The 11,810-nt window shown below is 44.9% G+C and overlaps 1 long non-coding RNA gene across 1 annotated transcript; it reads left to right on the forward strand.

Annotated features, from left to right (window-relative positions):
• The first annotated feature begins 11,181 nt into the window (after positions 1–11,181).
• Positions 11,182–11,588, forward strand: LOC120910744. The gene is made up of 3 exons (XR_005741559.1): positions 11,182–11,222; positions 11,354–11,432; positions 11,549–11,588. It is a non-coding gene; the product is annotated as an uncharacterized LOC120910744 (long non-coding RNA).
• The last annotated feature ends 222 nt before the right edge of the window (positions 11,589–11,810 follow it).

The raw sequence follows: 11,810 nt of genomic DNA on the forward strand, positions 1-11,810 counted from the left end.
TAGGAAGTCCGGTCCAGGAAAAGGAAAAAAATTGGTCGGCGGTACTTCAAAAAAACACTTTCATTGTAGAATCTTAGACACAGCAGAGGGGAACACAGAACAAAATCAACCGTGTTTCGCATGAAACGCGTTCATCTTTGTTCTGTATGCCCAACGCGTTTCATGCAAAGCGCGTTTGATTTTGTACTGTGTTCCCCTCTGCTGTGTCTGTAGATTCTACAATGAAGGTGATTTTAGACCAATTGTCCCAATCGTCAACAAACGACCGGGAGTTGCCCATGACAGCTTGGTCACTATGCTGGGTGCAAGCCAACACACAACGGTGGTTCCCCATGGATACCTAAGGCTGGTGCTACCACTAGGCAAACTAGGAAGCCGCCTGGGGCTCACTGCTTACTAGGGCACCCGGCCACTGGTGTTCCTACTCTCTTCTCTCTGCAGCAAGTAACTAAGTCTCAGCATCAGCAGGCAGTCGCTGCTCTGTTCGCACATGAGGCGCAGCGGCGGCTGGAGGACCGTGTCTGTGTTCCGACTCCTGAAAGAATGGAAGCAAGCAAACATTCATTGATGGGCACTGGTAGGCTGTATTTGATTTGCGCTGGTGAGGCTGCATTGATGAGTGCTGGTAAGGCTGTATTTGATGGGTGCTGGTGAGGTTGCATTTGGTTTGTGCTGGTGAGGCTGCATTGATGGGCGCTGGTGAGGCTGCATTGATGGGCACTGGTGAGGCTGCATTTGGTTTGCGCTGGTGAGGCTGCATTGATGGGCGCTGGTGAGGCTGCATTGATGGGTGCTGGTGAGGCTGCATTGATGGGTGCTGGTGAGGCTGCATTTGGTTTGCGCTGGTGAGGCTGCATTGATGGGCGCTGGTGAGGCTGCATTGATGGGCGCTGGTTAGGCTGCATTTGATTTGCGCTGGTGAGGCTGCATTTGATAGGCGCTGGTCAGGCTGCATTTGATGGGCGCTGGTCAGGCTGCATTGATGGGCGCTGGTGAGGCTGTATTTGATGGGCGCTGGTCAGGCTGTATTTGATGGGCGCTGGTCAGGCTGCATTGATGGGCGCTAGTGAGGCTGCATTTGATGGGCACTGGTGAGGCTACATTGATGGGCGCTGGTGAGGCTGCATTGATGAGTGCTGGTAGGCTGTATTTGATGGGTGCTGGTGAGGCTGCATTTATGGGCACTGGTGAGGCTGCATTTGATGGGCGCTTCAATAAAAAATAGGGGGGGGAATACATGGGCAGGGCAAAGGGGGTGGAGCCAGGGGGGTGGCAAAATGGGGTTTTGCCTAGGGTGTCAAAAATCCTTGCATCCGCCCTGCCTAAGGCATCTGAGCCCTTAAAGGCCACCAGTCCCACCACCTACAGCCATCGGGAAGAGGTTCATCTAAGCAGATCGTCTATCTCCATGGATGGCAACGCCCGCTTTTCCATGGGACTTCTCATCCGTAGTTTTCACAGACCGGACGCGGATACGTCGGGAGAAGCTTCCAAGCAAGAGACGGCGATAAGGGAGGAGCTAAATACAGCTTTTGGGCTGAAGAGCCGGGGAGATCAGACTACACCCAAGGCCTAGTTGGCGCAGCATTCTCTATGAGCATGTTTCAGTTGTTTGGAAAGTGCCCCCTACTGGTTCGTACAAATCTTCCAATGTAACGTTTTTTATTATTACCAAAAAATAAATAAAGTTTTTCCAAAGTTTGTTTTACTATTAAACATGTCGATGAAATAATTCTATATACTTGAAATCATTACAATGTTTGTAAGTCAGGTGATTGAAATGTACCTGGACTCTCGATTTTCTTTTCTTTCTGATCTTTTCTAATATTATAAGGAAGTTTGTCTTTTATACTTTTGTCTCACGGAAATAAATTCTGCATTGCGTTTACCTGAGTATGAGTTCATTATTTTCTCATTTATGGACAGTATGGCCTCCCGTTCTCAGTGTTGAATCGTGGCCCTCTCTATCCATATACCCGAAAATGCTTTGCGTGGCCTCCATCTCCTACTTCATCTATGGACAGTAGGGCCTCCCGTTCTCAGTGTTGAATCGTGGCCCTCTCCACCCATATACCCGAAATGCCTTGTATGTTCTCCATCTCCTACTTCATTTATGGACAGTATGGCCTCCCATTCTCAGTGTTGAATCGTGGCCCTCTCTATCCATATACCCGAAAATGTCTTGCGTGGCCTCCATCTCCTACTTCATCTATGGACATTATGGCCTCCCGTTCTCAGTGTTGAATCATGGTCTTCGGCACCCATATACCCAAAATGTATTGATTGGCCTCCATACCCTACTTCATCTATGGACAGTATGGCCTCCCGTTCTCAGTGTTGGATCGTGGCCCTCTCCACCCATATACCCGAAATGCCTTGTATGGCCTCCATCTCCTACTTCATCTATGGACAGTATGGCCTCCCGTTCTCAGTGTTGAATCGTGGCCCTCTCTATCCATATACCCGAAATGCCTTGTATGGCCTCCATCTCCTACTTCATCTATGGACAGTATGGCCTCCCGTTCTCAGTGTTGGATCGTGGCCCTCTCTATCCATATACCCGAAAATGTCTTGTTTGGCCTCCATCTCCTACTTAATTTCTGGACAGTATGGCCTCCCGTTCTCAGTGTTGGATCGTGGCCCTCTCTATACATATACCCGAAATGCCTTGCGTGGCCTCCATCTCCTACTTTATTTATGGACAGTATGTCCTCCCGTTCTCAATGTCTTGCATGGCCTCCATCTCCTACTTCATCTATGGACAGTATGGCCTCCCATTCTCAGTGTTGAATCGTGGCCCTCTCTATCCATATACCCGAAAATGCCTTGCGTGGCCTCCATCTCCTACTTCATTTATTTACAGTATGTCCTCCCATTCTCAGTGTCGAATCGTGGCCCTCTCTATACATATACCCGAAAATGTCTTGCATGGCCTCCATCTCCTACTTCATCTATGGACAGTATGGCCTCCCGTTCTCAGTGTTGAATCGTGGCCCTCTCTATACATATACCCGAAATGCCTTGTATGGCCTCCATCTCCTACTTCATTTATGGACAGTATGGCCTCCCATTCTCAGTGTTGAATCGTGGCCCTCTCTATCCATATACCCAAAATGCCTTGTATGGCCTCCATCTCCTACTTCATTTATGGACAGTATGGCCTCCCGTTCTCAGTGTTGAATCGTGGCCCTCTCTATCCATATACCTGAAAATGCCTTGCGTGGCCTCCATCTCCTACTTCATCTATGGACAGTATGGCCTCCATCTCCTACTTCTTTTGATTACAGTATGTCCTCCCATTCTCAGTGTTGAATCGTGGCCCTCTCTATCCATATACCCAAAATGCCTTGTATGGCCTCCATCTCCTACTTCATTTATGGACAGTATGGCCTCTCGTTCTCAGTGTTGAATCGTAACCCTCAGCATCCATATACCCGAAATGCCTTGTACGGCCTCCATCTCCTACTTCATCTATGGACAGTATGGCCTCCCGTTCTCAGTGTTGAATCGTGGCCCTCTCTATCCATATACCTGAAAATGCCTTGCGTGGCCTCCATCTCCTACTTCATCTATGGACAGTATGGCCTCCATCTCCTACTTCTTTTGATTACAGTATGTCCTCCCATTCTCAGTGTTGGATCGTGGCCCTCTCTATCCATATACCCGAAAATGCCTTGCGTGGCCTCCATCTTCTACTTCATTTATTTACAGTATGTCCTCCCATTCTCAGTGTCGAATCGTGGCCCTCTCTATCCATATACCCGAAAATGCCTTGCGTGGCCTCCATCTCCTACTTCATCTATGAACAGTATGGCCTCCCATTCTGAATTTTGAATCATAGCCTTCAGCATCCATATACCCGTAATGCTTTGTATGGTCTCCATCTCCTACTTAATTTATGAACAGTATGGCCTCCCTTTCTCAGTGTTGAATCGTGGCCCTCAACATACATATACCCGAAATGTCTTGAAAGGCCTCCACCTCCTTCTTCATTTATGGACAGTATATCCTCCCATTCTGAATTTTGAATCCTAGCCCTCAGCATTCTTATACCCGAAATGCCTTGTATGGTCTGCATCTCCTACTTAATTTATGGACAGTATGGCCTCCTGTTCTGTATTGAATCATGGCCCTCAGCATCCATATACCCATAATGTCTTGTATGGCCTCCATTTCCTACTTCATTTATGGACAGTAGATCCTCCCAATCTAAATTTTAAATTGTGGCCCTCAGCATCCATCTACCCGTAATGTCTTGTATGGCCAACGTCTTCTACTTAATTTATGGACAGAATGGCCTCCTGTTCTCAGTGTTGAATTGTGGCCCTCTGCATACATATATCTATAATTTCTTTCATGACTCCCATCTCCTACCTCATTTATGGACAGTATGTTCTCCTGTCCTGAATTTTGAATCCTTGCCTTCAGCATTTTTATACCCGAAATGCCTTGTGTGGCCTCCATCTCAGTGAGGACAGTATGGCCTCCCATTCTCAGTGTTGAATCATGGCCCTTGGCATCCATATTCCCATAATGTATTTCATGGCCTCCATACTCTACTTCATTTCTGGACAGTATGTCCTGTTCTGTATTGAATCATGGCCCTTGGCATCCATATTCCCATAATGTATTGCATGGCCTCCATACTCTACTTCATTTCTGGACAGTATGTCCTGTTCTGTATTGAATCATGGCCCTCAGCATCCATATTCCCGAGATGGCTTGTATGGCCTCCATCTCCTACTTCATTTATGGACAGTATGGCCTCCCGTTCTCAGTGTTGAATCATAACCCTCAGAATCCATATACCCGAAATGCCTTGTATGGCCTCCATCTCCTACTTCATTTATGGACAGTATGTCCTCCTGTTTTGTGTTAAATTGTGGCCCTCAGCATCCATATACAGCTTCCAGCAAAGAAAACTGGAACCACTAGGGTTTCTGATCCATCTCTGCCATCTGGAGCTCTTATGAAGACCAGGGTGGGCCCACGTCATCTGCCAGGAGGCATCATAACACTTAATGCCGCGTACACACGATCGGAATTACAACAAATGTTTGATGTGAGCTTTTGGTCGGATATTCTGACCGTGTGTAGGCTCCATCGGACATTTGCTGTAGGAATTTCCGACATTAAATGATTGAGAGCTGGTTCTCAATTTTTCCGACAAGAAAAGTTATTGTCGGAAATTCGGACCGGGTGTATCCAAATACGACGCACAAAAATCCTACGCATGCTCGGAATCAATTTGACGCATGCTCGAAATCATTGAACTTCATTTTTCTCGGGTGGTTGTAGTGTTGTACGTCACTGCGTTCTTGATGATCAGGTCGCCCTCCAGCTGTTGCAGAACTACAATTCCCATGAGGCATTGCAAGGCTGACAGTTACAAGCATGACTCTCATAGACTGGGGCATGATGGGACTTGTAGTTCTGCAACAGCTGGAGGGCGACCTGTTTGAGACCCCTGCTGTAGATATATAGGTGGATTCAGAAAGAGTTAGGCTGGCGTATCAGTAGATACGCCGACCTAACTCTGAATCTGCACCGTCCTAAGTTTAAGTGTATTCTCAAACTGAGATACACTTAAACCTAGCTAAGATAGGACAGCCTGCGCCGTCGTATCTTAGGGTGCAATATTTTAGCTGGCCGCTCGGTGGCGCGTCCATTGCGTTCGGCGTAGAATATGTAAATCACTAGATACGCCTATTCACGAACGTACGTGCGCCCGTCGCAGTAAAGATACGCCGTTTACGTAAGGCATTTTCAGGCGTAAAGTTATTCCATCAAATAGCTGGACTAGTAATGTTAAGTATGGCCGTCGTTCCCGCGTCGAAATTTGAAAATTTTACGTCGTTTGCGTAAGTCGTCCGTGAATAGGGCTGGACGTAATTTACGTCCACGTCGAAACCAATACGTCCTTGCGGCGTACTTTGCCGCAATGCACACTGGGATATGTACACGGACGGCGCATGCGCCGTTCGTAAAAAACGTCAATCACGTCGGGTCACAGTTAATCTACATAAAACACGCCCCCCACATCCTCATTTGAATTCGGCGCGCTTACGCCGGCCCATTCACGCTACGCCGCCGTAACTTAGCAGGCAAGTACTTTGGGCCAGATTCACGTAGAAGTGCGGCGGCGTAACGTATCGTAGATCGTAGATACGTTACACCGCGGCAAGTTTTCATCGCAAGTGCCTGATTCACCAAGCACTTGCGATGAAAACTACGCCGGCGGCCTCCGGCGCAAGGCGGGCCAATTCAAATGGGCGTGTGCCATTTAAATTAGGCATGCTCCCGCGCCGGACCTACTGCGCATGCTCAGTTGCGCAATTCCCGTCGTGCTTTGCTCGCCGTGACGTCATTTTTTCGAACGGCGACGTGCGTTGCGTACTTCCGTATTCCCGGACGTGTTACGCAAACGACGTTAAATTTTAAATTTCGACGCGGGAACGACGGCCATACTTTATACAGCAATACGATTGCTGTGTAAAGTTAGGGCAGGTCAAATAATGACTAACTTTGCGACGGGAAACTAGACTAGCGGCGACGTAGCGAACGCGAAAATCCGTCGTGGATCGCCGTAACTCCTAATTTGCATACCCGACGCTGGTTTACGACGCAAACTCCCCCCAGCGGCGGCTGCGGTATTGCATCCTAAGATCCGACAGTGTAAAACAATTACACCTGTCGGATCTTATGGATATCTATGCGTAACTGATTCTATGAACCAGCCGCATAGATAGAAACAGAGATACGACGGAGTATCAGGAGAAACGCCGTCGTATCTCTTTGGTGAATCTGGCCCTTTGTGAATACAGTACTTGCCTAGCTAAGTTACGGCGGCGTAGTGTAAATACGATACGCTACGCCGCCGCAAAGAGGCGCCGACCTACCTGAATCTAGCTACTAGTAATTATTAGCAGTGATTCTCTGAGAACGGAAATGTTATTTCAAGGGGTCCCTCCATGATAAAATGGTTGGGAAGGGCTGGTCTAACCAATGTGTGATATGGACACGTAATAACATGAAGCTGGAACGAGCAAACACGCCACCAGTCAGACCAGTAAGAGTTAATGAAGGCTGCAGTTCTCATATTCACCACAAGATGGCGACCTTCATGGTGGAACGCGTAGACGGGAATAGCTGGAACGCATGGAAAGGAAGTGATGTCAAGTATAAGTAGGAAGTGAAGAGGAGAGTCGGGAGGAAGTAGAGAGGAGACATTGCTGGAACTGGCAACAGAGGAGGTAATAACTTAAGATATTATATTACGATATGGTGACTTTCATCACCGGCTGATGCTAAGACACTTACGTATATACCGCATAGAGATTATATTAACCACTCAAGGGAGACAACCTGTGTGCACTCACATAATATTTTCTTTGATTTGGAAAAGTGTTGTATTTGTACAATTTCATGTTAGCAGTCTAAAGCCTCGTAAACACGACTCGTTTTCCCAGCAGGAAAACTGCCAGGAGAGCTTTTGGCTGGGAAAAACGGACGTGTGTATGCTTCCTCGCAGTTTTCCCGTCAGGAAAACAGCAGGGAATTCCACCTGGAAAATAGAGAACCTGCGCTCTATTTTCCCGTCGGGATTCCCGGTAGGCATGTGCAATTTTTTAAGTTACGAATACGTTTTCCGTCAATTTTCGTTATTTTAGTTGATTCGTTAACATACGAATGAACGAACGGTTTAGCGCAATTAATAACGAATAACGCAATTTTCAAAATAACGAATATGAAAAACGACGAAGATACGAAAGATGAAACAACGAAAATACCAAACCCAAAAAAAATAATAATTACGAAAAACAAAATGAACGAAAATGCAAACTTACTAATATTCGAAGACCGAAAAGAAAACAACTGAAATGCCGAACAAAGAATAAAAAACGAAAATCAAAACTAACGAAAAATAAATTACGAATCTTCGGAAAACGGAAATTAAAACAACGAAAATACAAAATAATGTAAATTAGCTTTCGTTAGTATTAAAATATTTCTGGACATTGACCAATAGCCACTGAGCGCTGTCCCTTTCCTCTGAAGAGGTTTGTTCCTTCCCCCAATGAGCTTCTTTCTCATTACCTCCTGGCTCCTTGTGTCTTTTTCTGTGTTAGACTGCAGTGCATCTCATTTCTAGATTGGTATTTGTAATATCTGACATATTTTAGTTTTCTTTTACGTCAGACTTCATTCTAGACAGGGTGTGTGTGCTAACTAAGACAGTCAAGTCAATCACAGTAAAGTATGAATTTCAAAATGACGACGAGTAGTGTGTCGAATAAACGTAAAATGTATTCTAACAGAATTACGAATGCAATAAAATCTACAAAAGTACGTTTTTACAATCAAAGGAAATTAGACACGAAAATACGAATGATCATAAAGCAACGAAAATATATTTCTTACGAAAATACGAATGCGGCATGATGGAAAATATACTGTAAATACGAATAGCAAAACAACGAAAATTAAACTAACGTAAAAACGAAGAAACTAATAAAATCATTTTAAAAATACGAACGCGGCAGAATACAAAATATAACGAAAATACGAATCTAGATTCAACGAAAAATAAACTAGCAGAAAAAAACAGAAACGGAAAAAAGAGTGTTACGAAAATACTAAAGAGTACGAATACGATAACTAACGTCTTACGAAATTACGACTCGTTACGAATCACGATAAACGAACAGAAATAAACGAAAATTTTTGCTGTGCACATGTCTAATTCCCGGTGTTTTTGTTTTCCGACAGATCTACTACTTACCTATGGGAAAGACTGCGAGGCAGTGCCGATGGAGCATACACACGGCCGGGATTCCCGGCCAAAGCTCCATGGCAGTTTTCCTGCCGGGTTCTCGGCTTTCCCCCTCGGTTTTCTCGGCTGACTTTTTACCGCCGAGCCGCGTGTGTACAGGGCTTAACATGTGAAATCTTTTTGGGTGGATGGTATAGCATTATCTGTTGTATGCAGATTTTATTTTCGTATGTTTTGGTTTTTATGTCCATGAAGGTTCTCGTTTATCTAGGTCACGGTATATCTAGTAGTAGCTGGTACCATGACCTGGATAAATTAGAACATTTAGAGACACATAGGCTTAGCCTGAAGAAAGGGCTTGGAGAAGCTATGAAACGTTTTCAACATTTAGGTCATGGTACATCTAGTAGTAGTTGGTCACATTCAACTGGGCTTGTTCTGTAACGTTGGATTGGATTGGAGTTAGTTTATCCAAGCCATTTCCTAAGTTGGGGACACTACAAGACGTCTTCAAATTTATAGAACAAGTCCAGTTGAATGTAACTAGCTACTACTTGATGTACCATGACCTGGACAAATGAGAACCTTCGGAGACACGTAGGCTTGGCCTAAAGAAAGGGCTTGGAGAAGTTATGAAATGTATTCAACATTTAGGTCATGGTACATCTGGTAGTAGATAGTCGCATTCAACTGGGCTTGTCCTGTAATGTTTGTAGCTTCTCCAACTGAAGAAGTGTCTTTGGACAAGATACAAAACATCTTCAACATTACAGGACAAGCCCAGTTGAATGTGACCATCTGCTACTTGATGTACCATGACCTGAATGTCGAATACGTTTCATAGCTTCTCCAAGCCACGTCTTCAGGCCAAGACTGTGTGCCTCTGAATGTTCTCGATTAACCAGGTCATGGTACATCTATTGGTAGCTAGTTACATTCACCTGGACTTGTTCTATAATGCTGAAGACATTTTGTAGTGTCTCCAACTTAAGGAAATGGCTTTGATAAACTATGAAAAATATTCAGTGTTACAGAACAAGCCCAGTTAAATGTGACCAACTACTTCTTGATGTACCATGACCTGAATGTTGAAGACGTTTCCTATGCCGCGTACACACGCTCGGAATTTCCGACAACAAATGTTAGATGGGAGCTTTTGTAGGCCCCATCGGACATTTTCTGTCGGAATTTCCGACAACAAAAATTTGAGAGATGGTTCTCAAATTTTCCGACAAAAAACTCCGTAAATTCTGAGCGTGTTCCGACGCACAAAATTCCATGCTCTGAATCAAGTACGAGACGGAAGCGATCGGTCTGGTGAAACTAGCGTTCGTAATGGAGATTTGTCACGCTGTAACGGACTGAAAAGCACGAAGCTGAAAAATGTGAATCGTCTCTCACCAAACTTCTACTAACACAAGATTAGTAGAAGGAGCCCAAAGGGTGGCGCACTTGCTATGGTACTTCCGTTTTATTTTGCCGTTGTACGTGCTGTACGTGACCGCGTTCTTGACGTTAAATTGGGATATTTATTATAGCAACAAGTAAAAAATAATTGTATTTTTTTCAAAATTGTCGCTCTTTTTTGTTTATAGCGCAAAAAATAAAAACCGCACAGGCGATCAAATACCACCAAAAGAAAGCTCTATTTGTGGGGAAAAAAGGACGTCAATTTTGTTTGGGAGCCACGTCGCACGACCGCGCAATTGTTAGTTAAAGCGACGCAGTGCCGGAAGCTGAAATTTCACCTGGGCAGGAGGGGGGTATATGTTCCCAGTAAGCAAGTGGTTAATCACATCGGAAGCAATAGTACAGAATCAGGAAATTCTAAAGGTAACATCAACCCTCATATTAATCCCAATATATCCTCCTTCTAATTTTGTATAACCAGTACAGTCCAGATAATTCTCTATTATCCATCTACAGAGAAACCCACATAGATCACATGACCACATCACTGACGATGGAGGAGGACCGGAGTCACATGACTGAGAGGATACTAAACCTCACCCTGGAGATCATCTACCTGCTGACCGGAGAGGTGAGGAGGATTCTGGGAGGTCACATGATATCACTCTTATCTCTATTAATAAAACACAGACCTGACCGGAGCGGTGAGGAGGATTCTGGGAGGTCACATGACATCACTTTTATCTCTATTAATAATACACAGACCTGACCGGAGAGGTGAGGAGGATTCTGGGAGGTCACATGACATCACTCTTATCTCTATTAATAAAACACAGACCTGACCGGAGAGGTGAGGAGGATTCTGGGATTCTAACATGATATTCCTATTGGTTCTCCTATACAGAGATTTCCTCTTGTGAAGTCAGGTGATCATATGACCATCACAGTGCCTCCATGTGACTCCCTAAAACCTGAGAGACACAACATGGAGAAGATTCTAGAAGTCACCAAGAAGATGATGGAGCTGCTGACAGGAGAGGTGAGCGGTGCCGGGAATTCTGGGACATTATCCAGTAACAGACAAGGGGTGTGTCTGGATGGTGACTGTATCATTGTGTGTGTCAGGTTCCTATAAGGTGTCAGGATGTCACTATCCTTTTCTTGATACAGGTTTGGGGGTATTTAGAAGACAATAAGGACTTCCTGAAGGATGTAAAGATAGAGAAATGCCAAACCTTCACATCACCGGGTAAGAGGAGACTTTATTGTAAAGGAGAGAGCAGTACGGAGGCTCCACCTAGATCCCCCATCATCTGATAAACACATAGAAACAATGTATTCAGTCAGTGTGTGTGTTTCCTACAGATGGATCCAGTAATGGGAACCCACCAGAGAGATGTCCCCGTCCTCTGTGTTCCACACAGGAAGGTCACACCATCCCCCACCATCATCAGGTAGATGGGACTGACCAACTAGAACATAAAAGCCAACAAAAGTCTGATATGTATGAAAGCTTATACTTTACTAAAGTTATTTTCTATAATTTTCCTAATTTAGGGTGACGATCTGATAGATATAAAAGTTAAGATTAAGACAGAAGAAGATGAGACGTATGTGAGGGATGATC

Source organism: Rana temporaria, chromosome 8, assembly GCF_905171775.1.
Source record: "Rana temporaria chromosome 8, aRanTem1.1, whole genome shotgun sequence".
In the NCBI taxonomy this organism is placed as follows: Eukaryota; Metazoa; Chordata; class Amphibia; order Anura; family Ranidae; genus Rana; species Rana temporaria.